Source organism: Heloderma suspectum, chromosome 1, assembly GCF_057233095.1.
Source record: "Heloderma suspectum isolate Gila_16-S chromosome 1, 16-S_ref, whole genome shotgun sequence".
In the NCBI taxonomy this organism is placed as follows: domain Eukaryota; kingdom Metazoa; phylum Chordata; class Lepidosauria; order Squamata; family Helodermatidae; genus Heloderma; species Heloderma suspectum.
This window is the reverse complement of record NC_139458.1, coordinates 283,852,145-283,875,963: the sequence shown is the minus strand read 5'-3', so window position 1 is coordinate 283,875,963 and position 23,819 is coordinate 283,852,145.

Here is a 23,819-nt window from a genome sequence, read left to right as displayed (position 1 = left end):
AAATCTTTACTTAGACTAGACGTGCCAAAATAAGGAACGCAAATGGCGGTCCCCATGGGAGCCGCCATTTGTGTATGCGCTTTTTTTTTTCAAAGTCAGCCGTGATAGGCTACATGACGATTTACATAGCCTATCACGGCTGACTTTGGAAATCTAGCCGTGATAGGCTACGTAAATCGTTATGTAGCCTATCACGGGTGTGTGTGTGTGTTTTTTTACTTTTTTTTTTGCGGCCGGGTAGATGGGGCGCTCCTACCCGGCCTGAATTTCGCTGGCAATGGATGTGGCGCCTCCCCCTGGCCTGAATTTCGGCCGGGCAAGGCGGGGTGCTTCCCCCCCCTCGCCTGAACTTCGGGGGAAGAAGCAAAGCGCCTCCCCCCACCGCGAAGCAAGCTGCGGGATAAGGTAAGTCCCTTTCATCCATCCCTAGGTTACGTACACCCCTACAGTTGACAGGAAGTAGAGAGTCTGTGGTAGTCAGGGAGGGAGAGAAGGTCTGATGGTTTGTGGGTGGTGTTTTAGAAGGACTAAGAGAAAGCTGAGCAGAAATTGAATAGCTAAAGCCTGGATGTTAAGCTATTCTTTCTCTATGGAATGCCCTATGTGGAGTAGGCAGTTACTCCAAGGAGCTGCCCTAAAATCTTCTCAGAGGAAGGTTATACAAGCCAGCAGTAAAAACTTAGATAAACTGTCCAACCAGCTAGAAATTAGGGATGTACGAAAGTCGCTTACCTTTTCGCCGATTGATGCATGGTGGGGGGGGAGGCGCTCCGGTCCTCCCCCCCAAAATGCTGCTTGGCCGGCTCTGCTCCACAGTGGCTCCGTGGAGCAGCCAACCAGGGCTGTCTGCAGCCGGAGTTCTGGCTGTGGACTGGCTGGTGCAGATGCAAATGGCGGCCGCCGTAGCGGCCGCCATTTGCATCCAGCCAGGCTGCTGTACTACGCTACATAAGTATTTACATAGCCTATCACGGCAGGCAAAAAAACAAACAAAAAATGGCATACGCAAATGGCGGTGGCTACGGCGGCCACCATTTGCTTTCCCTATTTTTCGCCGTTTTAGCCTACGTAAATATTTACATAGGCTATTACAGCAAAAAAAAAGGAGGATGCAAATAGCGTAGTGGGAGCTATTTGTGTTCCTTTTTTCCCCTCCGTAATAGCTTACGTAAATATTTATGTAGGCTAAAACGGCAAAAAATAGGGAATGCAAATGGCGGCCGCCGTAGCCTCCACCATTTCAGTACGCCATTTTTTTTTTTGCTTGGCTTGCCGTGATAGGCTACGTAGATACTTACGTTGCCTATCATGGCAAAGACCTGGATGCAAATGGCGGCCACGGCAGCCGGTCAAAAGACCAGCCGCCGCCGGAGCTGCCACCATCTGGAACATCAGCCCCAGGTAAGCTTCGTCCTGGGGGGAATCTGTGGGGGGGGGGCGGGGAGGCAGGCCGTTCCGCCACGGATTTCGGGGGGCCGAATGCCAGTGCATTTGGCCTCACTGAAATCTGTGGCGGAATTCTCCGCCATCCCTACTAGAAATACAATGGGAGGTGCTTTAGTGTCAGAGGAAGACTGTACCCCAAAGCTTGACCTGTTGTAAGGCTGAAGTTTAGGGAATTTGACCTGAGGAAAAAGAAGTCCTTAGAGGCTTGTAACAGCAACAGTGTCTCAAGTCCTAAAGAATTGTCACTAAGCTGTCTTTTGAAAGCCCCTAAGTAAAAATTAGTAATCCCTTATGTACAAAATATCCCTTTAATACATTACTTGTTTGATAGTTTCTCTTGTCTGTAGTGTTGGTGCCCATCTCATGCCTAAGCCTCTTATACCAGCTACTTGGAGGTTTTAAAGTATTCTAACTTAACTGGTAGCAGTGGAAAAGGGTCCGTTTGTGGTACTCTGAGTTATAGTAGCAGAGAGTTCCTTTGGCCCTGAAATATAAGCATTTGCTATAAATAAGAAACCCCATAGGCAGGATTGCCCAGGGAAGGAGCAATTTCCCCACAATAGTGGCAGTGCTGGGGAGAGGAAACCGCCCTACCCTGATAATCACTTCCTTAAAAACTGCCACCTTACCTAACACTTATAAATGGAATTCCTCCACCAGTTTACCTTCCACACATACACACAGTAAAGCCACTTGGAGGAGACAACTGTGGTTATTTAGCATTTTTTCTCTTTTTCTATAATACTTAAATATTTTTACTATTGGTTACACTGAGCAGCCCCCACCCCAAAGAAAAGAAATCCAAAGAGAAACTCCAAATGTCAGAAACCTAGACAAAATATTGTGAAATGTTGAAAGATCTCACAAAATGGAGCAACAGACCATTTTCAGCTCTATTTAGCACCAGAAAGGCTCAGCTGATTAGCCTGATGCATTTGTAGACATTCTCAAAGCTGTTAGTTATTCTAGGTCAGTGTGCACTGTGGAACTGACTTATTCTTTGTTTGGTAGAAAGGAAAGGATGACACAGATTGCATACTTTAATTTTTGCCAGTCTTTGAGACAGCTTGTGGAGTGGGTAAACATAGCAGAATGCAAAGGTGTCACCAATGCAAGCTGAAGTACAGCTTGCCTTTCCCTAGTGTAGTATCCTCCAGATACTCTGGACTGCAGTTCCCATCATTCCCAGTCAGCATCACCCACTCAGGACTGCTAGGAGTTGTAGTCCGAAACAACTGAAGTGCACTTGGTAGGGGAAGGCTGCCTTAGCAGCTGGGGAAGTGTAAAACCATGTACGTGAGATTAGGGATGATAGAGAATTCTGCCATGGACTCCAGTGAGGCCGGATTCTTTAGAATCCATCCCCCCGGAGTCTGTGGCAGAACGGAGCAATCCCCCCCGCCACCCCATGAAACTTCCCCAGGACGGATCTTACCTGGTCTTGGCCATCCGGTTCATCCGCTGCCCCTGGTCTGCAGCCGCGAATGGCTGCCCTGGTCTGTGGCCACCATTTCTCTCCCTACTTTAGCTGTGATAGGCTACGTTAGTATTTGTAGCCTAACACGGCAAAGGGCAAGGATGCAAATAGCGTCCGCTATGCCATTTGCGTCCCTGCTCTTTTCGTGATAGGCTATGTAAATATATATGTAGCCTATCACGGCTAATGCAGCCGCTACATCATTTGCGTCCCTGCGTTAGCTGTGATAGGCTATGTAAATATATATGTAGCCTATCACAGCTAATGCAGGGACACAAATGGCGGCCGCTATGGCGGCTGCCATTTGCAGCCACAGCCTGGCAGTGGACAGATGTCCAGCTGCAGGCGGCCCCAGCCGGCGGCTCCGTGGACTTGCCGCAGAGCGGAGCTGGGTAGGGAGGATTCTGGGGGGAGGGAGGGATTGCCTCCCCCCCACTGTGCATGGCCCCACCTGGAACAAGGCAAGGGATTCATACATCCCTATGTGAGATGTTGAGAGGGCCAATCTACATTGTGTCTGCTAGTGCATTGAATTCAGTAGACGGGCAAGGTAAATGCAATTGCATTAAAATGTGATTATCCACACTCACACTGTTTCCCCATTGCAGCACTTCATCGAATGCACAAGTGCGGTTCACACTCGAGCGCTGTGCTATTTTTCTGCTCTTAAAGATGGCAGTTCTCATTGGAGGAGCAGAAACTCTTCCTGTTTCTGTTGATTCCCCACCCAACATCCCTTTCTTCCTCTATCCCTGTGTGTGTGCAGGGGTTGCACGAGCATCCTGTTGGGGCTTGAAGCCCTGCGAGAATTTACCAGTCCACCCCCCCTTGCACACCAGTTCCCTCAGCAAGAACAGGCACCCAGTGCTCATGGGGGGGGGGGCTGCTAGTTTCTTCGAAGCTCCGAAGCTTCATATCTTCGAAGACCGCCCTGTGTTTGTCCCCTGCTCCTGAGATGACATTAAAATTGTCCACAGACATTTTTATCGATGTTAGTCTGTGGGCACTGAGGACTGTCTGCCTGGATATGTGTGTGTTTTTCTTTTTGTGCAGCGAGCATGGATGGGACTGTGAAAACATTTATGCTTGCCTGGGCTTGCCAAGGCAAGTTTGCGGAGCAATCAGGCTGGAGAAGCTACAATTCTTCAAGGATTCACTTCTTCGAAGATTCACTTCTTTGAAGATTTGAAGATAATGCCTTAATTAAAAAAAAAAAAAGCCGAAGCGGGGGATAGAGGGGGGTTAAACTTAGTCTCATTTGAAGAGATAGAACAACACCCTGCTCAATGCAGGAAGTTTGATTCTAGGGTTGGCGGAGAATTTCTCCCCGAAACTTCGGGGGGCCGAGCACCAACGTGTTCAGCCCCCCGAACAAGTTTCGGGGAGAAATTCTCCACACACCCCCACCTCCCGCACCCTCCCCGGGACGGGACTTACCTTTGGCGAATGTCCCTCCCAGCGGCGGGTCCCGGCGGCGGTTTGTCGGGTCTTCGTCAGGGGCGGGGGTGGCAGCCGATCTTTTGACCGGCTGCCGCCACCGCCATTCCAATAAAACTAAAAAAAACCCCACGCCCCCGTGATAGGCTACGTGACGATTAACGTAGCCTATCATGGCTAGATTTGCAAAGTCAGCCGTGATAGGCTACGTAAATCGTCACGTAGCCTATCACGGGGGCGTTTTTTTTTTTTAACTTTTGAGTTCGCGGCTGGGCAAGGCGAGGCGCTTCCTCCCCGGCCTGAATTTCGGCCGGGCGAGGCGGGAAGCCTCCCCCCTGGCCTGAATTTCAGCCAGGCGAGGCGGGAAGCCTCCCCCCCTGGCCTGAACTTTGGGGGGAGAGCAGCGAAGCGCCTCCCCCCCACCGGGAAAAGCTGCAAGACCAGGTGACTTTCGTGCACCCCTACTTGATTCCCAGTACTGACCGGGGCCGACCCTGCAGAGCTTCTGAGATCAGACAAGCGCTCGCACATCCAGCCCTTTGCTTGTTGCTGAGGAAATGTGGAGTGCTGAGGAACATATGCAAACAGTAGCCGGAAGAGGACATGGGGCCGTTGAGAGCTGTGATTAGACAAGAGGGAAATACAAACACTGCTGTATATGGACAGTTGTGGGAGGGGACTATGACCAGAATCAGATACGGTAACGAATGCGGAAAATCAGAGCACATTAAGGGGAAATACCGGGATATCAGGGTATTGAAAGTGGTAGCACAGAAGCAGGAAATTCTGACTTATACACAAAATAGAGCGGTGAATCTTCCATATAAGCCTCTGGACACATAGACTTATATGCAAGATTCATGACTCTATTTGTGTATAAGTCTATGGGCACATCCTCCTGATAGCTTTTTTTTTTTTTTAAAGACTTTTTTTTAAAGGCAATAGGCAGGGACAGGGAGGAGGTGAACGGCTCTGGCTGGCAGGAGGGACGGTAAATGCCCCCAAGCTAGTTCTCCCCCCCCCCGGAATCTGAGCGGAGTGGAACTGCTCTGGAGGATTCTGGGGCGGGAAACAAGAATGGATCTCCTCCCCGCCGATGGATTCCCCACCGGAACAGATGGTGGGGAATCCGTACACCCCTAGTTTGAGGTGAAATTTCAGTGCCAACTGTGCCAGCCATTGCCTTCTGTGGACTAGTTGCATCCTGGCATAGGGGATAGCAGGGGAGTCACCTTATAGACTAGCATTGCCATTTTAGGAACATAATAAAAATAGTCACAGTGTAGGAGACAACTCAGAGCCTTAGTGCGAAGGCCTAAATACATTACACTTTTAATTGCCATTATTGTCTTACCCAGGCCAGAATACATCTCTGAGACAATGATGGGAGCTGAAAGGGTGATGTGTTTAATTTTGGCCTTTGAGTGTAGCTTTGAAAAGGAAACCTTTACAATGTACAATTTACAGTGCATTTTGGATTCAGAAATATTTTGAATCTTTTGTCCCCTCAACCACTCCCCTCCACTCTCCTTGACACTCACACACAGCACTAGTGGGGGTGGGGTTGCTCTCTTAGTAATCCCTTCATTGGAATGTTTCCAAAAATGTCTTCATCGATGTTTTCCTTTGGATTTTGGAGTTCCTCAAGTTATTTCTATAGAATGAATGCAATAGGAATTCTCCACTGATATTTTAAAAAAATAATATTTTTATTTCCCCTGGATGTTGTGCAGAGTACTTTGCATATGTAGTTTGCTTCAATTTTCAATTCATCCATTTCATCTATATCTTCCCTGTGCCCTCACCCCTATGTGGATAAAGCACTACAAAAAGCAATCATGCTCTGATGGCATATGATTGGATCAAGTTTATAGTGTTGGACCATGTATTAAGTTAATTGTCACTATCATATCCTGGCTACTTTGACTGTTGCTCCTTTCTATTTCAGATCGCCTGGACACTATTGAGGCATCCACCTCCTCTTCATCAGCTCTTCCAGAAGGCTCACCGCCTTCAGCGGAGCTCCTCCCTTCTGCTGCCTCATCTTCCCTGGGCGCACAAGCAACAACCTCATTTTTTTCCAGGTTTTTTCCAGGGGATCAGAGTGTGCCCAAGATTGGTACAGCTCATCTCTGGGTTCAGGGCACCTGGACGCCATTGAGGCCTCCATCTTGCCTTCGCAGGTTCACTATGGCAGCACCCCACCACTGTAGGCAGTCCACCTTCCTGCGGCATCTCCGTCAGCAGTGATCCAAGCAACATCCTCCTCCTTGGGGTTTCGCCCAGGCGACACAGCACACCTGAAGGCGGTCTGCCCTCATGAGGCATCTCCATCAGGAGCAATGCAAGTGGTATCGCCTCCCTTGCTCCCGGGGACCCAGACACGGCTGCCCTGGATATGGGTGAGATGACTGCACCTCACCCCAGTTGTTCAGACGGGTGACCCTTAGGGCTGTGGGGTTGCTGCCTTAGCTTACCTACCTGGGGGCGGCTGTCCCTCCCAATGTCATCTCCCTATATGACGCTCGGGCCCCCTGCAGCTCCGTCAGTCACACCCCAGTAACCCCAGCCGCTTAATGCATCATCTTACAGGGTTTTTTCCTGGATTAAGTAGGACCCCTCGCCTGCCCCCGCCCGTTTTGGACATCCATGTAAGGGGCATATCAGATCCCTACGCTAATCTGGCGAGTTGTATTGTCACCAGGGCTACTCCTTCTCGTAATGTCTTTCGCCCGAGGAGGTGTGCGAACGGCTTGTTTAGGCCTCTCGCAGGAGGGCCGCCATTGCCCTTCTCTGCGTAAGGACCTGTTTGACCAGGACCTTTCACTCCGATTTTGACTCCTTCCCAGCTGGGGTCGGCAACGGATCTGGCAGTGGCCACATTCACCAGGTGGCCTCCCGCACTGGCCCTCGGCCGATGGCAGGTCCGCTGCTTCAGCACTGCTATCTGTGCTGGGAGTAAAGCCCCAGTGGGCACATGCTCCCCGGACACGTGCAGTTTTCATCGTGAGTGCTCCCGTGTAGCAGTCAGCACTCTTGCACCTCTTGTCCAATGCTCGGGGAGGGGAGGGCCCCTTGGAAAAGCCGAGGCAGTAGGAAGCTCTGGATGGCCAATGCCTAGTAAGGTTGGCGCCGATACTCCGGCTTTAAGACACTACCCAACTGGGGGAACGCGTCTTAACTTGGAACACGGTTTATGCTAGGTTCTAGGGCCCCCTAGCATTTTTTCTTTAGGTCAACATAGACCATCCCTATCTCGTAAGCAACATTTCTCCTCGCTAGACTTCGACAGGTTTAGGAGAGGATAATAATGCAGTACTGGCAGAAGGGTTTTAGCCCCCCCCTCTTTTTTCCACACCCCGTTAGCTATTCTAGGGATCTCCCTTCTCGAAATGGTGCCCAGGAAATCCTCTAGGGAGTTTATCCTGATTCGTAACCTCTCTTTTCTGAGGGCCAGTCAATTATCATGAGATCCCTGATCATCTCTGCTCAGTGTGTCACACCTCTTCGATGAGGCAGCTGTCTTTGTCTGGGATCCCGGCCACGGGTCCTTGATGGGCATGTACTACATGGAGTCCAAAGATGGTGGTCATTGTTCTGACCTAATGCAAGTATTGCTTCCCCTTTTCTGTTACTTCGGTGCCCCTTAGCTCACAAAGGCTGAGGGCCTGTCTCCCACAGCAACATTGGGTGAAGCCAATCCGATACCCTTAGGTGTTATTCTCACCTCCCTCAGGACAATTTTCAGGTCCATTAGGCACAGCTCCAATTAGTTATACATCAGGCATAGCTTCAACTTAGTAGGGCTTTAATGGCACCTCCTTTCAGAAGCGTGAGCATCTCCTCAAAGCCGGACTGCGGACTCACATGGTTCCGCCCCTACCCCAAGGGGTTTCAGATTCTTAGGGCAGGTCCAATCGTGCAGTGGGTAAAGGCCTGTAGAGTGGAGGCTGCCGCCCCCGCCAAGCACATTGAGGGATAACCTTATAGCCAAGTCAGTAACCCCCCTGCTTCGCTATGACAACATGACCACGTTATTCATTCTCTGTCCTCCCGAAATTGGAGGGTCATGTCATGTGTTAGTGTGTTCGCGCTCCAGAGTCAGTATTACAACATCTGGTTCTGGGTCCACCATGTGCTGGGTTAGGCAAACCCAATTGTCGATGCCTTGTCATGAAATTAGGTCAACATCTTCCGGGCCTTAGCCCTGTGGGTGCTCCATTCCCAGATCCCATCCTTGCAGTACTATGGGAGATCGGGATACTGAAGCCAGGCATGCCAGCCTGCATTCCATGGCTCTCCGTACAGGAGCCGCCTGCGACAGAGCAGGGTGTGTCTGCCGCGCATTAGGCAAAACCTCAGCGATAGGATTCATGGCCCTTATCTATAGATCATTGGCCACAATTTCACGCCTCCATAAGGAACAACAGACTATTTGGGACCATAAGTCGCAAGCTGGCCGTTTAGCCTTCCAGCCCACAAAGGTGGGTTTCACTGACTCCATGTCAGAATTTAGGTTTCGGCGTGCAAGATAGTGTTGGGCACAGATGTTTGCCTGCATTAGTAAATTAACCACCCTCTCTCACCGGATACCCCTTTCGGGCTCCGGGGGTACTGGCCCTCCATTTGAGCTTTCCAATAAGATGTTTCCCTGTTCCAAGTAGCAGCCCTGACGGAATGCAGGGTTGGTCTGGGTTCACAAGGCCGACTTGTCCCGGAGGGCCTTGATTTGCTGCAAGGTACAGGTCTGACCCAAAGTAATCCATTTACATATTTGGTGATCAAATTGATCGGCATGGCAAGGGCACAGCAGTGGCCCACAGCCAACCGCAAGTCAACGGATTATGCTCTGGCGGCACCTTATGGGTTTTATGGCATGCCACGGGTCTGAGGAGGGGCCTCCGTTTTTATCACTTCAACTGTTCGCTGTTGACTTAAGGGCAATTGTGTAGTTTCCCTTAATGTGCTTCTTCCTTAGACCAGCAGACTCATTGTACGCCGGTACGGGTGCTCTTACATGGGCACATTTCGATGTCTGGAGCTGCATGAAGAGCTTGTATGTCTTCTTCAGAATTCAGCTTCTGTCACCCTGTCACATTAAGATCCAGTGGCTCCATAGACGTGGCATACGGTGCGAGTCCCCTCCTCACTCTGTCCCACCAAGTTTGTCAGTCTTCCTCCGCAGGTCCAGGTGCTGCACATTGGAGGGAATGACTTCAGCTGTAAGCCAGGCGAGGACCTGATGGAACAGGCCTTGGTTGAGATACAGGTGGTCCGGCATACCTGGCCGGAAGTAGCCTATTGCAGCCCTCACAGCTCCCATGGATCAATGGGAAGGAATGGAATGACGTTGCCAGTGGCAGGGCACGTTGGAAAGTGCACAGAGAAATGGCTTATTGCCAGGTGAATGAGGTGATGGATGCACCACCCGCCAGGGAATTCTGTGCACATGGAGGGAGCGTTACAGGTAGGACGGTGTCCGCCTGTCTCATTTAGTGAATAACATATGTCTGTCTGATCTGCAAAGGGGCCTGTGGGAAGTTCTTCTGCGCAGGTGGGGGGAGTTTCACAAGCTCTAGGCTTGTGACTCCTGTGGCGGCTAGGACGGGCAAAACAGGAAAGTAGGGATGGTGTGCATGCAGAGGCACCTTATGGTGACAGGTGACTCCTGAGGGCCCCCCGAACGGGTTGTGCGGCTCGGCGGGGGGATAAGGGTTGCCTGGGAGACTAACCCTACTCACTCACCCAGGTGTTTCGCGGCACCGGGTTGAGGGTGACACCGGAAGGTCTACCTCCCCCAGAAGGGGCAGTCCGGAGGGATGGCGAGATCACCGCCACCCCTCAGGCTGGGTATGTTTTCGCCCAAGAAGTGCCAGCTAGCCGCTGACACAGTTAGATGCCCGTCCTAGTTACCCCTTTGCAGCTATTTCAATAAATGTGGCCCAATTTTCAACCCAAGCTTGTTGTCTGCGTCTTCTTTAACCCATCTCCGCTCGCAAATGCCCTCACCCGGTGCCAGCTTGTCTGGCTAAAAGGGGGGGGGGGCATTGCGGGCGGGTGGGGTGACATGACACAGGGGCCTTTGATTGGTGCAACCCAGTGGCACCACCATGCAAGGAGGGGCAGGCTGAGTTGCCTTAAACTCAGCCCCCTTCTCAAACTCAGCTCTCTGGCTCAACGCAGCTCCCTCCTCCCCTCCTAAGCAGTGTGGGTTTATTACCAGTTGCCCTTTGGGAATCATGTAGGAATTTTTTGGCTCACAGTTCGATTGGCCTATTACTATGCGTCTTTTTTGCCTATGTCACACTGTTTTGCGGGTCGAGTGTGTCCTGTAAGGGAATATGGTCTTTATCATCGGTCACATTCCAGTTGGCGGCTAGGATGGGCAAAACAGGAAAGTAGGGATGGTGTGCATGCAGAGGCACCTTATGGTGACAGGTGACGCCTGAGGGCCCCCCGAACGGGTTGTGCAGCTCGGCGGGGGGATAAGGGTTGCCTGGGAGACCAACCCTACTCACTCACCCAGGTGTTTCACGGCACCGGGTTGGGGGTGACACCGGAAGGTCTACCTCCCCCAGAAGGGGCAGTCCGGAGGGATGGCAAGAACACCGCCACCCCTCAGGCTGGGTATGTTTTCGCCCAAGAAATGCCAGCTAGCCGCTGACACAGTTAGATGCCCGTCCTAGTTACCCCTTTGCAGCTATTTCAATAAATGTGGCCCAGTTTTCAACCCAAGCTTGTTGTCTGCGTCTTCTTTAACCCATCTCCGCTCGCAAAGGTCCATTTCCAAAATTAATTTTAGAAATTCTTCTATGCAAACCAGAGAAACAATAACAGCATGGAACTGAGAAATCCTCTCATTCCCTAAGTCAGGGACGGGAGGAACTTTTGGCCTTCCACATGTTGTTGGAATGCAATGCCTATCAACCCCAGCCTGCATAGCCAATGATGTAGTCCAACAATATCTGGAGGGTTTCCCACCAATGCAATAAACAACAGTGGGAGACACATTTTTTAAAAAAAGAAAAATAGGGTAGATAGTTAAAAATACAGTGGCAGTGTGGGGGCAGGGGGAAGGCTCACACAAAATGAGAAACCTAGCCTGCCATATGTCAAGAAAATGCAATAATCTAGGTACACAGTTATAAATATCAAGGGCTATTGTCATCTGACATTTCTATTTCGCAGTGTGTAGTGAAGATGTCATATGGGGATACTCCTTCCTAAGATGTTTATATCTGATAAGATAGTTGTAAATAAATGTCAAAGTAAGGAACTAGTTCATTTGACATCCACAGCATATATAATAACCGAGCATACTGTTCTGAAAGTTATCCAGTGAGATCATCCTTTCTACATTAATGTCATTTTCCTAGACTCCTCCTTCACCGTGTCATTCTTTTCTATGATCTTCAGTGTTCTCTCTTCAACTCTCGCATGGCACAATTCCTACAGCTTTTATCAATCACATATTTGTACATGTTAAAATGTATCATTTGAAGGAGGACTTTGGACAGTACTAATATCTTCCAACAGTATTATATATCCCATCCATCGTAAGAAGCCAGTATTGTCTTATATCCTTGCTACAGAGATTGTTATTGGTTTGGGGTTTGTTTGTTTTTACTACAGGATAATGTTTGCAGCAATTTCATTATTTGTTATAATTATATATTTAGATAAATGCAACCCCCCATCGTTACAAGAGATCTTACTAATTTGCTTAATTATTTGAACACTTACCACAAAATTCATTTATTTCACCTGAACAAGGCCTTCTAAATTTGCTTTGAAATTTGTTTTATGCACCATCCAGTGGCAACAGGGCCTTCTTAATTGTCGCATCCAGAGTAACTAGATTATGGAACTCCCTCCCTAGAAAGCTCCAGTTGACCCCTTCCCTTTTCAGCTTTAGGTGAGCTGTTAAGACCTTTCTTATTTTGCCTAGTTTTTGGCTTGTTTTGAAAAAAGAATCAGTATTCAACCAAATCTGCATGGAGTAGAGCACCCCCTGAAGGAACAGATTCACATTTTGGGAGTGCTCTTTGATCCAGCCTTGTCTTTATAAACCCCCCCCCCCCAAGCTGTTATAGCACAGAGTGTTTTTCAGCAGCTTTGGCCAGTGTGCTAGCTGTAACCTGCCTTGGATTGGATGGACTCGAAGTAGTCTGGCCGTGGTTATCCTTGCTCTAATACTATCATATCTGGATTATCACAATATGTTTTAAGTAAGGCTACCTCTGAAAACAGTTTGGAAGCTTCAATTAATGCAGAATGTAGTGGCCAGAGTTTTAAAGCCCTAAAAGATTTGGGGGCCCAAGTAGTTGAACAATTGCCTCATCCCATAACTATCTGCCCATACATCAAGGCCTGCAGCTGATGCCCTTTTTCAAATCTCACCTCTATTGGAGGTGAGGCTTACATATACATGAAAGATAGCATTTTTGTTAGTGGTGTGCCTCTTAATAGTGATGGGTAAATCTCTCAGTTTTGCTTTCTCTTGCATTCAAATGGTTAAAATCTCAAGCGGTTGGATCCAGATTTATGCTGGATCAACTGTGCTGGTGGATGTGGACTTCCCTGCTCCCTCTTGCCCCCTTAAAAACCTACACAGACAGTCAGAAGACCCTGCTGAATGGGGTAACCTGTGGTGTGGGGGGGGGGGAGGGAGAGATTTGCAAAAATCAGGCAGAAGGACCTCCCTTTCGCAGATTCAACTCAATTCCTTTTAGTCCTGGATAGGAAGAAGTTTGTACATTTAGTAAATTCTTATCAAAACCAAGCTGAAACAAAATTCTGACCCATCCCTACTATGGAATGCCCTCATGCTGTCTTTTAGATGCTGCACAGTGTTTAAAAATTCACCCAGAGTTTTACAACATTTTTATTATGTTAAATATTTTAAACTCTAGATTAATTGTGCTTTAATTGCTATTTGTTCTGCTTGAATCATTTACTGTTGCTTTACCTGTTTTAATTTTTGTAAACCACCTTGAAATCATTGGTAAAAGTGTTTTTCAATGATTTCATTGGTAAAAGGATAGAAGTGTTTTAAATAAATAAACAGCTTTTGTCTCCCATGGTGATTATGTTTTGGTTATTTTTTTCCCCTGCACCTATTTTTCTATTATATATTTGAATAGCTTTCATTACGTTCTAAATTATTTTGTTGTAGGCCACTCGGAGGGACCTTTTTAGGGCCAAAATAAGGCATATCATTTTTCTCATAAATACGTATAGATTTTAATTATTCTAATTCATTGGAGCATAATCTTTTCATTCTGCTTGCCATGACCAAGGTATGTTGACGCTCCCCACAGGTCTGATTCATAATCCTCTCCCATCAAGCTGGCATCACACATCCTAGGCCTCCACTGATTCTCCCAGTGTGTTGAAATCCCCCAGGCCAATTATGGAGAGATGAACCCCACACCTGCACCTCACCTTGCAGTAGGCAGTGCCCCCCTATTCCCAGCCCCTTGCATGTCCACTGGTCCCACTGTAAGTGGCCTACATACCAGGTGCCTGGGGAAGAACAGGCAGTTAGATGTTGTACTGTGTGGTATGGGAGGGCCTTGGCTCTCTCTGAAAATGGTCAGTGCATTGCAACTTGTGCAGAGAGCAGCAGAGGTGGTGAATCCAGCATGGTGGTGGTATTGCAAGGGAGAAGAGTGCTATGGAGCCCCACCATACCTTATTCTCTGCTTCCCCAGAGGGAAGGCTTAAGCCATTGGTCATTCATTTACAATTTATCTATCCCTTTGGGTGGACCTTTTAAGGTGTAATCCTATGCAAATTTAGATAGAAAAAAGTCCTACAACCCCCAACGTTCCTCAACCAGCTGGCTGGGGAATGCTGGGAGTTGTAGGACATTTTTTCTGTCTAAATATGCATAGGATTGCACCCGTACTTTCTTTTTTTCAATCTGGCTGGCATCCTACAAGATGACAAAACATTGTTACAACTAAAACATAGAACAAAGCACTATTACTTGGAGAAATAGCTTTTAAGTGAAGTGGTGTGGAAAGTTTTTATGGACCAAAGCCCTAAAATAACAATTATATTCTTAAAGAACACTTCTGCTCAACAGAAGACAGTGAGGTGAAATGAAACCTGGAAACACAACATTCACAAAGTGGCTTGGTTGCTTTATCATTTCAAATGGTTTTTATTTCATTGATTTTCCAACTTATTTAATTAGTGGTCTTCAGCATTGCTGACTAGTAGAAATGAGACTAGTTTATATGCACAATGCAAACTAAAAGATGTTGAATATGTCACAATTATTTCTGAAATACACCACAGGCTGCCTTTGCTGCTATCATATTCTTTTTGCATATATGCAGCAGATCGTGTCAGTAGTGGAGATGAAAATGACAGGTCTCTCCTGTCACCTCTGGGGGCCACCTCCACTTGCTACTCTCTCCCTTAAGGAAAGTCTTTTTTTTTTGTCCTTGGGGGAAGGTGAAGGGGTATCAAGCAAAGAAGGGCTGGGCATTGCACCCTTCAGGCATCAAGTTGCATTCTCGGAGAACCGCTTCAAGGGCACAAAGTATTTTGGGAATGAGCACATGGATGCAAGAGATGTATGAAAGTCACTTACCTTTTCACGGATTGTGTTTGTGGGGGGGGAGGTGCTCCGTCCCTCCCCCTGGAATCCTCGATGGGGGGGAGGCGATCCAGTCCTCCCCCCACGGAATTCTTGATGGCTGGCTCTGCTCTGCGGCAGCTCCATGGAGCAGCCGGCCAGGCTAGGGCCGTCTGCAGCCAGATTTCCGGCCGCGGACTGGCTGGTGCAGACGGAAATGGCGGCTGCCGTAGCGGCCGCCATTTGCATCCAACCAGGGAGCTGTGATAGGCTACATAAGCCTTTACATAACCTATCATGACTGGGTTAAAAAACAAAACAAAACAGTGTACGCAAATGGCGGCGGCTACGGTGGCCGCCATTTGCATTCCTTATTTTTCGCCGTTTTAGCCTACGTAAATATTTATGTAGGCTAAAATGGCAATAAAAAAGGAACGCAAATAGCGCCCACTACACTATTTGCATTTCCCTTTTTTTCCTGCCATAATAATCTACGTAAATATTTACGTAGACTAAAACGGCGAAAAATAAGGAACGCAAATGGCGGCCGCTGTAGCTGCCACCATTTGCGTACGCTGTTTTTGTTTTGTTTTTTGATTGGCTTGCCATGATAGGAAAGACTTACGTAGCCTATCATGGCAAAGACCAGAATGCAAATGGTGGCTGCGGCAGCTGGTCTAAAGACCAGCTGCCGCCGCCATCGCCGGAGCCGCCGCCGTCCAGAACATCCGCCCCAGGTAAGTCTCGTCCCCAGGGGAATCTGTGGGGGGGGGGGCAGGGGGGCAGGTCGTTCCACCACAGATTTCGGGGGGCCAAATGCCAGTGCATTTGGCCTCACTGAAATCCGTGGCGGAATTCTCTGCCATCCCTAATGGATGCTTGCCTGTCCCTAGAAGTATGCCATTGATTACCAGCTGCTGGTAGGGATGGCGGAGAATTCCGCCATGGACTCCCATGAGGCCAGATTCTAAGAATCCGCCCCCCCCAGCCCGGAGTCTGTGGCGGAATGAAAGACTCACCTCTGCCACCAAGGGGAATCCACACGGGCCAGATCCTACCTGCTGCCGTCCGCTGCCGCCTGTCCCGTCCACTGCTGCCTGTCTTTGGATGCAAATGGCATCTGGCATAGCCTATCACGGCAAAAGGCAGGGACACAAATGGTGTCCACTACGCAGATGCTATCTGTGTCCAAAGACCGGCAGTCCGGCAGCGGACGGACCCGGCCAGCACCTCTGCGGACTTGCTGCAGAGCGGAGCCAGCCAGGGAGGATTCCGGGGGGAGGAACCGACTGCCTCTCCCCCCTGCAGACCCCCCGGTGGACTCGGAGGTGAGTTCTGTACACCCCTAGCTGCTGGTAAGCAACAAAAAGAGAGGCGATTACCTGCTTAAGGGCTTTTTAGAAACACCTAGTTGGCCACTGGGACAGATAGACATTTCTGGTCTCATCCAGGGATAGGGAAGAAATGTGTTCAATTTGCATTTTAATGCAAACCTACCTGATTTTGCACATTTGAACCACTATGTAAAATGAAAAATAGTTATCCTTTGAAATTCACATGTCCCTGAATTTTGCAACAGAGAGTTCCCCAATGAAAAAATGTGTATAAAATGCTTATACTAGGGAAAATACATAAAACACTCATTATATTAGGAAAATTCCTTGCCAAAAATGTGTATATTACACAAAAATGCTGGTTAAATGCTTATGGATTGTCATGCGAATTAGAAAAAATCCTCAAAGTTTGGCGTGAACTGAATTTAATGAACCGATTGGAAAAATGAGAAACGAGAACCCAAAATTAACAGTTTTGGCAATCTCTATCTTACCCAACAGAGAATGGATAAGATCTCTTATATTCAATGACATCCCTCTGCATTTCAAAACCCTTCTCTTATATCTCTTTGTTTTCAACCTTGTTTGTGGTGCTGCATTAGGGGTTGCCACCTCATTTTTCTGATCGACTCATCTTGAACAGCGACATGGCAGGCAGGTACAACGCGGTCCTCTCCATACTGGGAATAGCTGTACCTATTGCATTTGGCCAATGCAAATGGGTGAGAATTTTGTTTCAGTTTGTTTTTTATAACATTTACCAAAATGGACTATTTTTGTTCATATATAGGGCAGAAAGAACTTGAGATTTTTTTAAAAAAATGAATGTGGGAGAAGGCAAAACTGACAGTTCTGTTCATTCCCAGGGAAGGTGTGAAACGAAGAGCCTCCTTTATGTGTGTAGGTTCCCCAAGTGATTTAGAATCACACACGATCAGGGTCCTAAATCACTTGGGGAGCCTATAATGTGTAGAGCAGGCTCCCTGTTTCAGTCCTTCTGCACCCCAAATGCATGGAAGGTTGTGGGGATGAAGAACTGGGATGATGTGGCAAAGGGTCTGTGCAAGTGAGCACAATCCCACTCTCCCATCTCATGGGATTGGAATCGCTTGAGGGAGAACGACCAACTAGAGATCATGTGGCAGAATTATTTGAATTGCCCAAATAATGAAAAGTAGCTTAATGCAGGGCTGGGCAGATGTTAGGATTGTGTAGGATCTACTTCGTTTTCCACTAAAACCCTGAGGTCCACCAACCAAAGCCAGGTGCAGAGTAGTGGCTCAGGAAGGCAGACACAGAATTACAGAATAAAGTTCCTCTGAGCACATGCACATGTTTTCAATACCAGAACTGGAGCTCATACACAAATCCTTTCACACACACACACACACACACACACACCTCTGTTCCCTACTTCTTCTACAGATTTCTTGATTTCAACAACCTAATTTAGGAGGGAGGAAAAAGGCTTTTTGTTTGTTAAACCATTGGGAGCCCTTCCTGATCTACTACAAATCATCCAGAGATCTACCTGTAGATCCCAATCTACCTTCTGACTGCCCCTGCAGTAATGTCTATCCACGTGATACATTTCTATTTTGTTTAGAAACTCTTATGAAATAAGCAAGAGGGCAAAATAAGTAATGTTGCATAATTATACAATTACGCCCCCCCCACACACACAAGTGACTAGTTTAGGAAATGTCTAATTAGATGAACACCTAAAAATATGAATTGGTTAATAGTCCAGAACATGTTTAGTTCTCTCTTTCAGATTAAGGACAATTCAAATGCTAATTAGTTATGGATAATTTACCAGTAGTTGCTACCATATGTAATGTTTCAAACTGAGTACTCTGGATATGGTACTGTTCATCATGGCATCCTCATATTTTATGGCCCATACTTCTCCAAAGAGTAGGAAGTTCCATAACTTTTTACAGGGCCAGTTTCCTTGTGAGAAGATGGTACTGGAGATCTATGTTTCTTGTAAAACACATTTATTTACAAATGTACAAGGTGACCAGCGGAAAAAAGCCACTTCCCATTACTGCTCAGCTTCAAACTGCCAAATTATTTCTTTCAGCTTCCACCCTAGGTTGTGGAGTGTATCACATTCACAGATCACAGATACACATTTGGAGTGTATCACATTCACAGATCACCCTAGGTTGTGGAGTGTATCACATTTCAGTAGTTCATAGCCACCACAAGCTTTCAAAGCCATTAAGCGTGCAACCACAACTGCCTACACTATAGCACTGGTCTTGTCTTCAATGCAGCACCCTCCCATCCATCTTCCCCAGAAACTGGTGTACATTGGCCTCTGATACTGGAGGTAGCATATAGCCATTAGAACTAGTAGCTGTTGACAGCCTTCTCCTCCAGGAATTTGTCTAATGCCTTTTTAAAGCCATCCAGATTGGTGGCCATTGCTACCTCTCGTGGCACTACGTCTTGGGGTTACAGCACTATTTTCCATCACTATAATATCCATACCCCCTTTCTTTGGTATTATGACAAGAACCACACACACCCTGCATAAACATTCATTGCCACAGGTACATATATCCACATCACAGATAAGCACATATATTGCATCTCTCAAAAACACATACAGAAACATGCTCTCACAGTCAAATATGTGCTTGACTCATCACCCCCAGAACAAGTACCTTCCCTTATTTTATTCATTTGATTTGTACCCTGCTTTTCTACCAAGAAAGATGGCACTCGTGACAGCTTACAATAATAAATAAAACTTGATTAAAACAAATAAAACAAATACATTAAAACACAGCAATACAGAATAAAACAGCATCCAGCCCAACAGACCTGCTTACATGCCAAAGGCCTGCTTGAATAAAAAGGTATTTGCATGCCAGTGAAAGGACAGCAGAGAAGGAGCAAACAGCAGGGAGTTCCACAGTTTGGGTGCGGCCACCAAGAAGGCCCTCTCTTGCATCACCCCAAAACACACCTCTGAAGGCAGCGGTATTGAAAGAGAAGGGCCACTCCCAAACTTTTTAAGACCCAGACAGACTTGTATGGGAGAAGTCAGTCTTTCAGGTATCCTGGTCCTAAACCATATAGAGATTTATAAATCATAACCAGCACTTTGAATTGTTCCTGGAAACAGACTTTCATATCCTGATAGAATGAGAATGTAAAATGTAATTTTGCACTGAAGTTGACTCTTGAAAAGAGCATCACTGTGAACTGAGATAATACCCCTCTGCTCTTTTCCCCCTTTCAGAAATAACACCAGGTCTTCATCACAGTGTAACATTTGTGCTTATTTTTTTTAGTTCATTAAAGTAAGTATAAGCACTGAGGAATTGTTTCTCTGAAGCATGCTGACAGCTTTTTGAGGCTTTATATACTTCCTTATTAATTTGTAACATTTGCCATTTTACCATGACTTGTCTATGAAATCTGTCATTTTTCTAATTGATTTATTGTATACAGAGCTCATCATTTATCCAAGAGGTACACTTAGAATATGCCAGTTCTATTGTTTTGCTGCATTTACACTTGATGAGTCAAGATTATGTATAATTTTATAATTCTACCAGATGTAGAAATGCTTCTGTTCTAGAGGTGTATGATTCATTTTTGGCTTAATGGATTGGATCCAGGATCTGCCTTCTGCAAGAGGCAGGCAGGACTCTGCTTGTGGAAGGTCCCTCCGCCTGATTTTTGGGTAGCCCACTTTCCCCACAGCCCTCTCTGTGTAGCACTTTAAGGGCATGGAGAGACTACTGCAGGAAGGAAGGGATGGGGAAGTTCACTTCCATCAGTGCAGCTGATCATTGAACATAAATCTGGATCCAATCCAAGGTTTTTGATGGGCTGAACCAGTTGATATGCTCATTGAATCACGCTATAACCATGGCTAAAGCTAATGGCAGATCCAAAAAAATAAAAAAGATACAGTCCTGAGAAATGTATACTTATTGAAGTATTATTGGTAAAGGTTACATGTGCAATTACAGCCCATTGATTTTCGCAATTGAGTGCAGTCCATTGCTTATTAGCACCCTACACTTCCTTGTATTGGCCATTGGGCTTTCTTCGGCATCATCATTAAGGATCTGAATGCCTGAGGCAGAAATGTGGATGAAAGGGAGATGGGGGCAAGCCAGGAGCCAATAGTGTAGGATAGGGATGCCACAAATAATTCTGGTGATCCATTTCCAAGGCAAAAACTGCCATCAGCATATATGTTGATTATAAATAATCTCTGAACATGTTGGATGAGGGAAAATATTTTCAGTGTTTTCACCTTGAGATTGTTGTGTATGGGGTAACAAAGGGATGCAATCAGAAAAGCCCTTGATTTGTTGCCCCAACAACAACACTGGGGCACATGAGTTCCCATATCAGTGGGTTAACATATTATTGTTCATCTGGTACTAAAAGGGTTAACAAAGAGTAAAGATGGCTGATTTGATCTGGAATGGTAGAAGGACCTGAGTGAGAGTTTTGGGGAGACCTTACAAAAGAGCCCCTAAAAGACCCCAGTCATATATTACCAGTTTTATATTCCAGACTCTTGACTCCTGGGCGAGAAGACCTTGAAGTTTGATTCTATGCAAAAATGATATTATTTCACTAACTGAGACTCTAACTTTTGCAGGACTGTCTTTGAAGAAAGGGGGGGGATGCAGCTGTCTTTACAAGCGGCTTCACAGAGCTTGTAGGGATGGCAGAGAATTCTGCCACAGACCCCAATAAGGCTGGATTCCAAAGAATCCGGCCTTCGGAGTCCATGGCAGAACAGAGCACTTACAACTGCCTCCCGCTGGAATCTGTCTGAGATAGCTCCTACGCGTGGTGATCCCATGGACCCAGCTGCCAGCTCCACATCACTGGCGATATGGCCGGCCGCCATTGCTGTGCTCTATCGCTGGCCGAGTGAGAGCTAACTCTGGATGCAAATGGCATCATGGATACCATTTACGGCCATAAAGCTGTTAGGTTAACTTAAATTCTTTTGATTAAACGTCTATTTTTGTTGCATTCTCTTTCCATGTAATTATAGAGAAAGTTTCTAACACTCATATAACCACCATGCCACTTGCTTTATATTTTGTATTTTTCTGAAATAAAGCCTTAAATAGATTTCAATTTGCAATTTTGTCTGGAGTGATGCTTGTCTGTTGGGATTAGCTTGGTTACCCACTGGAGTGCTTTGGACCCATTTGGTGCAGGTTCTGAGGTTAAACAGGACTGACTTTACAATTACAACCCCTTTTTCTTCCTTTTATATGTAAAATGAGTGGGCCCTACATCAAAGTTTTTTTCCAGATTGTACCTCCATTCAGTTGTGTAAGAAACAATATGTGTATGTTGTGTAACAATATGTATTTGCATGGCTGCCTTTTGCCATTTGCGGCTGCAGCAGCCCGGCAGCGGCCGGAATCCGCTGCAGCTAGGGATGGCGGAGAATTTCTCCCCGAAACTTCGGGGGGCCGAGCGCCAATGTGTTCAGCCCCCCGAACAAGTTTCGGGGAGAAATTCTCCGCACCCCCCGCACCCCGCACCCCCCCCGGGACGGGACTTACCTTTGCCAAATGTCCCTCCCGGCGGCGGGTCCGGCGGGTCTTCGTCAGGGGTGGGGGCGGCAGCCGATCTTTCGACTGGCTGCCACCGCCTCCATTGCAATAAAAGAAAAAAAAACAAAAACGTCCCCGTGATAGGCTACGTGACGATTAACTACGTGACGATTAACCGTGATAGGCTACGTGACGATCAAAAAAAAAAAGCGTGTACGGATAATGTAGTCTACGTAAATGTTTACGTAAACTACGGCGAAAATAAGGGCAACGCTATTTGCGTTGCCCTTATTTTCGCCGTAGTCTACGTGAAGATTTATGTAGACTACAGCGACCAAATAAGGAACGCGAATGGCGGCTCCCTATGGGGGCTGCCATTTGCATATGCGCTTTTTTTTTTTTTAAAGTCACCCGTGATAGGCTACGTGGCGATTTACATAGCCTATCATGGCTGACTTTGCAGATCTAGCCATGATAGGCTACGTTAATCATCACGTAGCCTATCACGGGGGCGTTTTTTTTTTTTAACTGTTTAGTTCGCGGCCGGGCGAGGCGAGGCGCCTCCTCCCCGGCCTGAATTTCGGCGGGGTGAGGCGGGAAGCCTCCCCCCCAGCCTGAATTTCAGCCGGGCGAGGCGGGAAGCCTCCCCCCCCGGCCTGAACTTCGCGGGGGGAGCAACGAAGCGCCTCCCCCCCACCGTGGGAAATCTTCGAGGACAGGTAAGTGACTTTCGTCCACCCCTAGCTGCAGCTGGCCCTGGCCGGCGGCTCCATGGAGTCACCGTGGAGCGGAGCTGGCCAGGGAGGATTCTGGGGGGAGGGACGGAGCACCTCCCCCTCACCGCAGCTGCCCCTGAACAGAGCCAGGTAAGGGATTCGTACATCCCTAAGCTGTACCAACTAGGGGTGAACGAAAGTCACTTACCTTTTCTCGCAGCTTTTTCGCGGTGGGGGGGAGCGCTTCGCTGCTCCCCCCGCGAAGTTCAGGCCGGGGGGGAGGCTTCCTGCCTCGCCCGGCTGAAATTCAGGCCGGGGAGGAGGCTTCCCGCCTCGCCCGGCCGCGAACACAAAAGTAAAAAAAAAAAAAAAAAAAAGTCCCCTGATAGGCTACGTGACGATTCACGTAGCCTATCACGGCTAGATCTGCAAAGTCAGCCATGATAGGCTACGTCAATCGTCACGTAGCCTATCACGGGTGACTTTAAAAAAAAAAAAGCGCGTACGCGAATGGCGGCCCCCATAGGGAGCCGCCATTCGCATTCCTTATTTTGTTGCTGTAGTCTACGTCAATGTTTACGTAGACTACGGCGAAAATAAGGGCAACGCAAATAGCGTTGCCCTTATTTTCGCCGTAGTCTACATAAACATTGACGTAGACTACAGCGACCAAATAAGGAACGCGAATGGCGGCTCCCTATGGGGGCCGCCATTATCCGTACACACTTTTTTTTTTTTTTTAAAGTCACCCGTGATAGGCTACGTGACGATTCACATAGCCTATCACGGCTGACTTTGCAAATCTTGCCGTGATAGTAGCCTATTCACGTAGCCTATCAGGGGACTTTTTTTTTTTCTTTCATTGCAATGGCGGGGGCGGCAGCCGGTCGAAAGACCGGCTGCCGCTCCCACCCCGCTCGAACACCGGACGAACCGCCAGCCGGACCCGCTGCCGGGAGGGACATTCAGGGAAGGTAAGTCCCGTCCCGGGGGGGGGGCGGGGGGCGGGGGGGGCGGAGGATTTCTCCCCGAAACTTGTTCGGGGGGCCGAACACGTTGGCGCTCGGCCCCCCGAAGTTTCGGGGAGAAATTCTCCGCCATCCCTGGTACCAACTGAAACTCATCCAGGAGAACACGACCAGGCTGTGCTGTGGATACCTCACCAGATTCACTTGCCATAACACTGGAGTCTAAGTCCTGGTGGATGCAAGAGATCTTATCCTGGAAGTGCCTAGCAAATGCATTACAGTGGGCCTCAGAGGG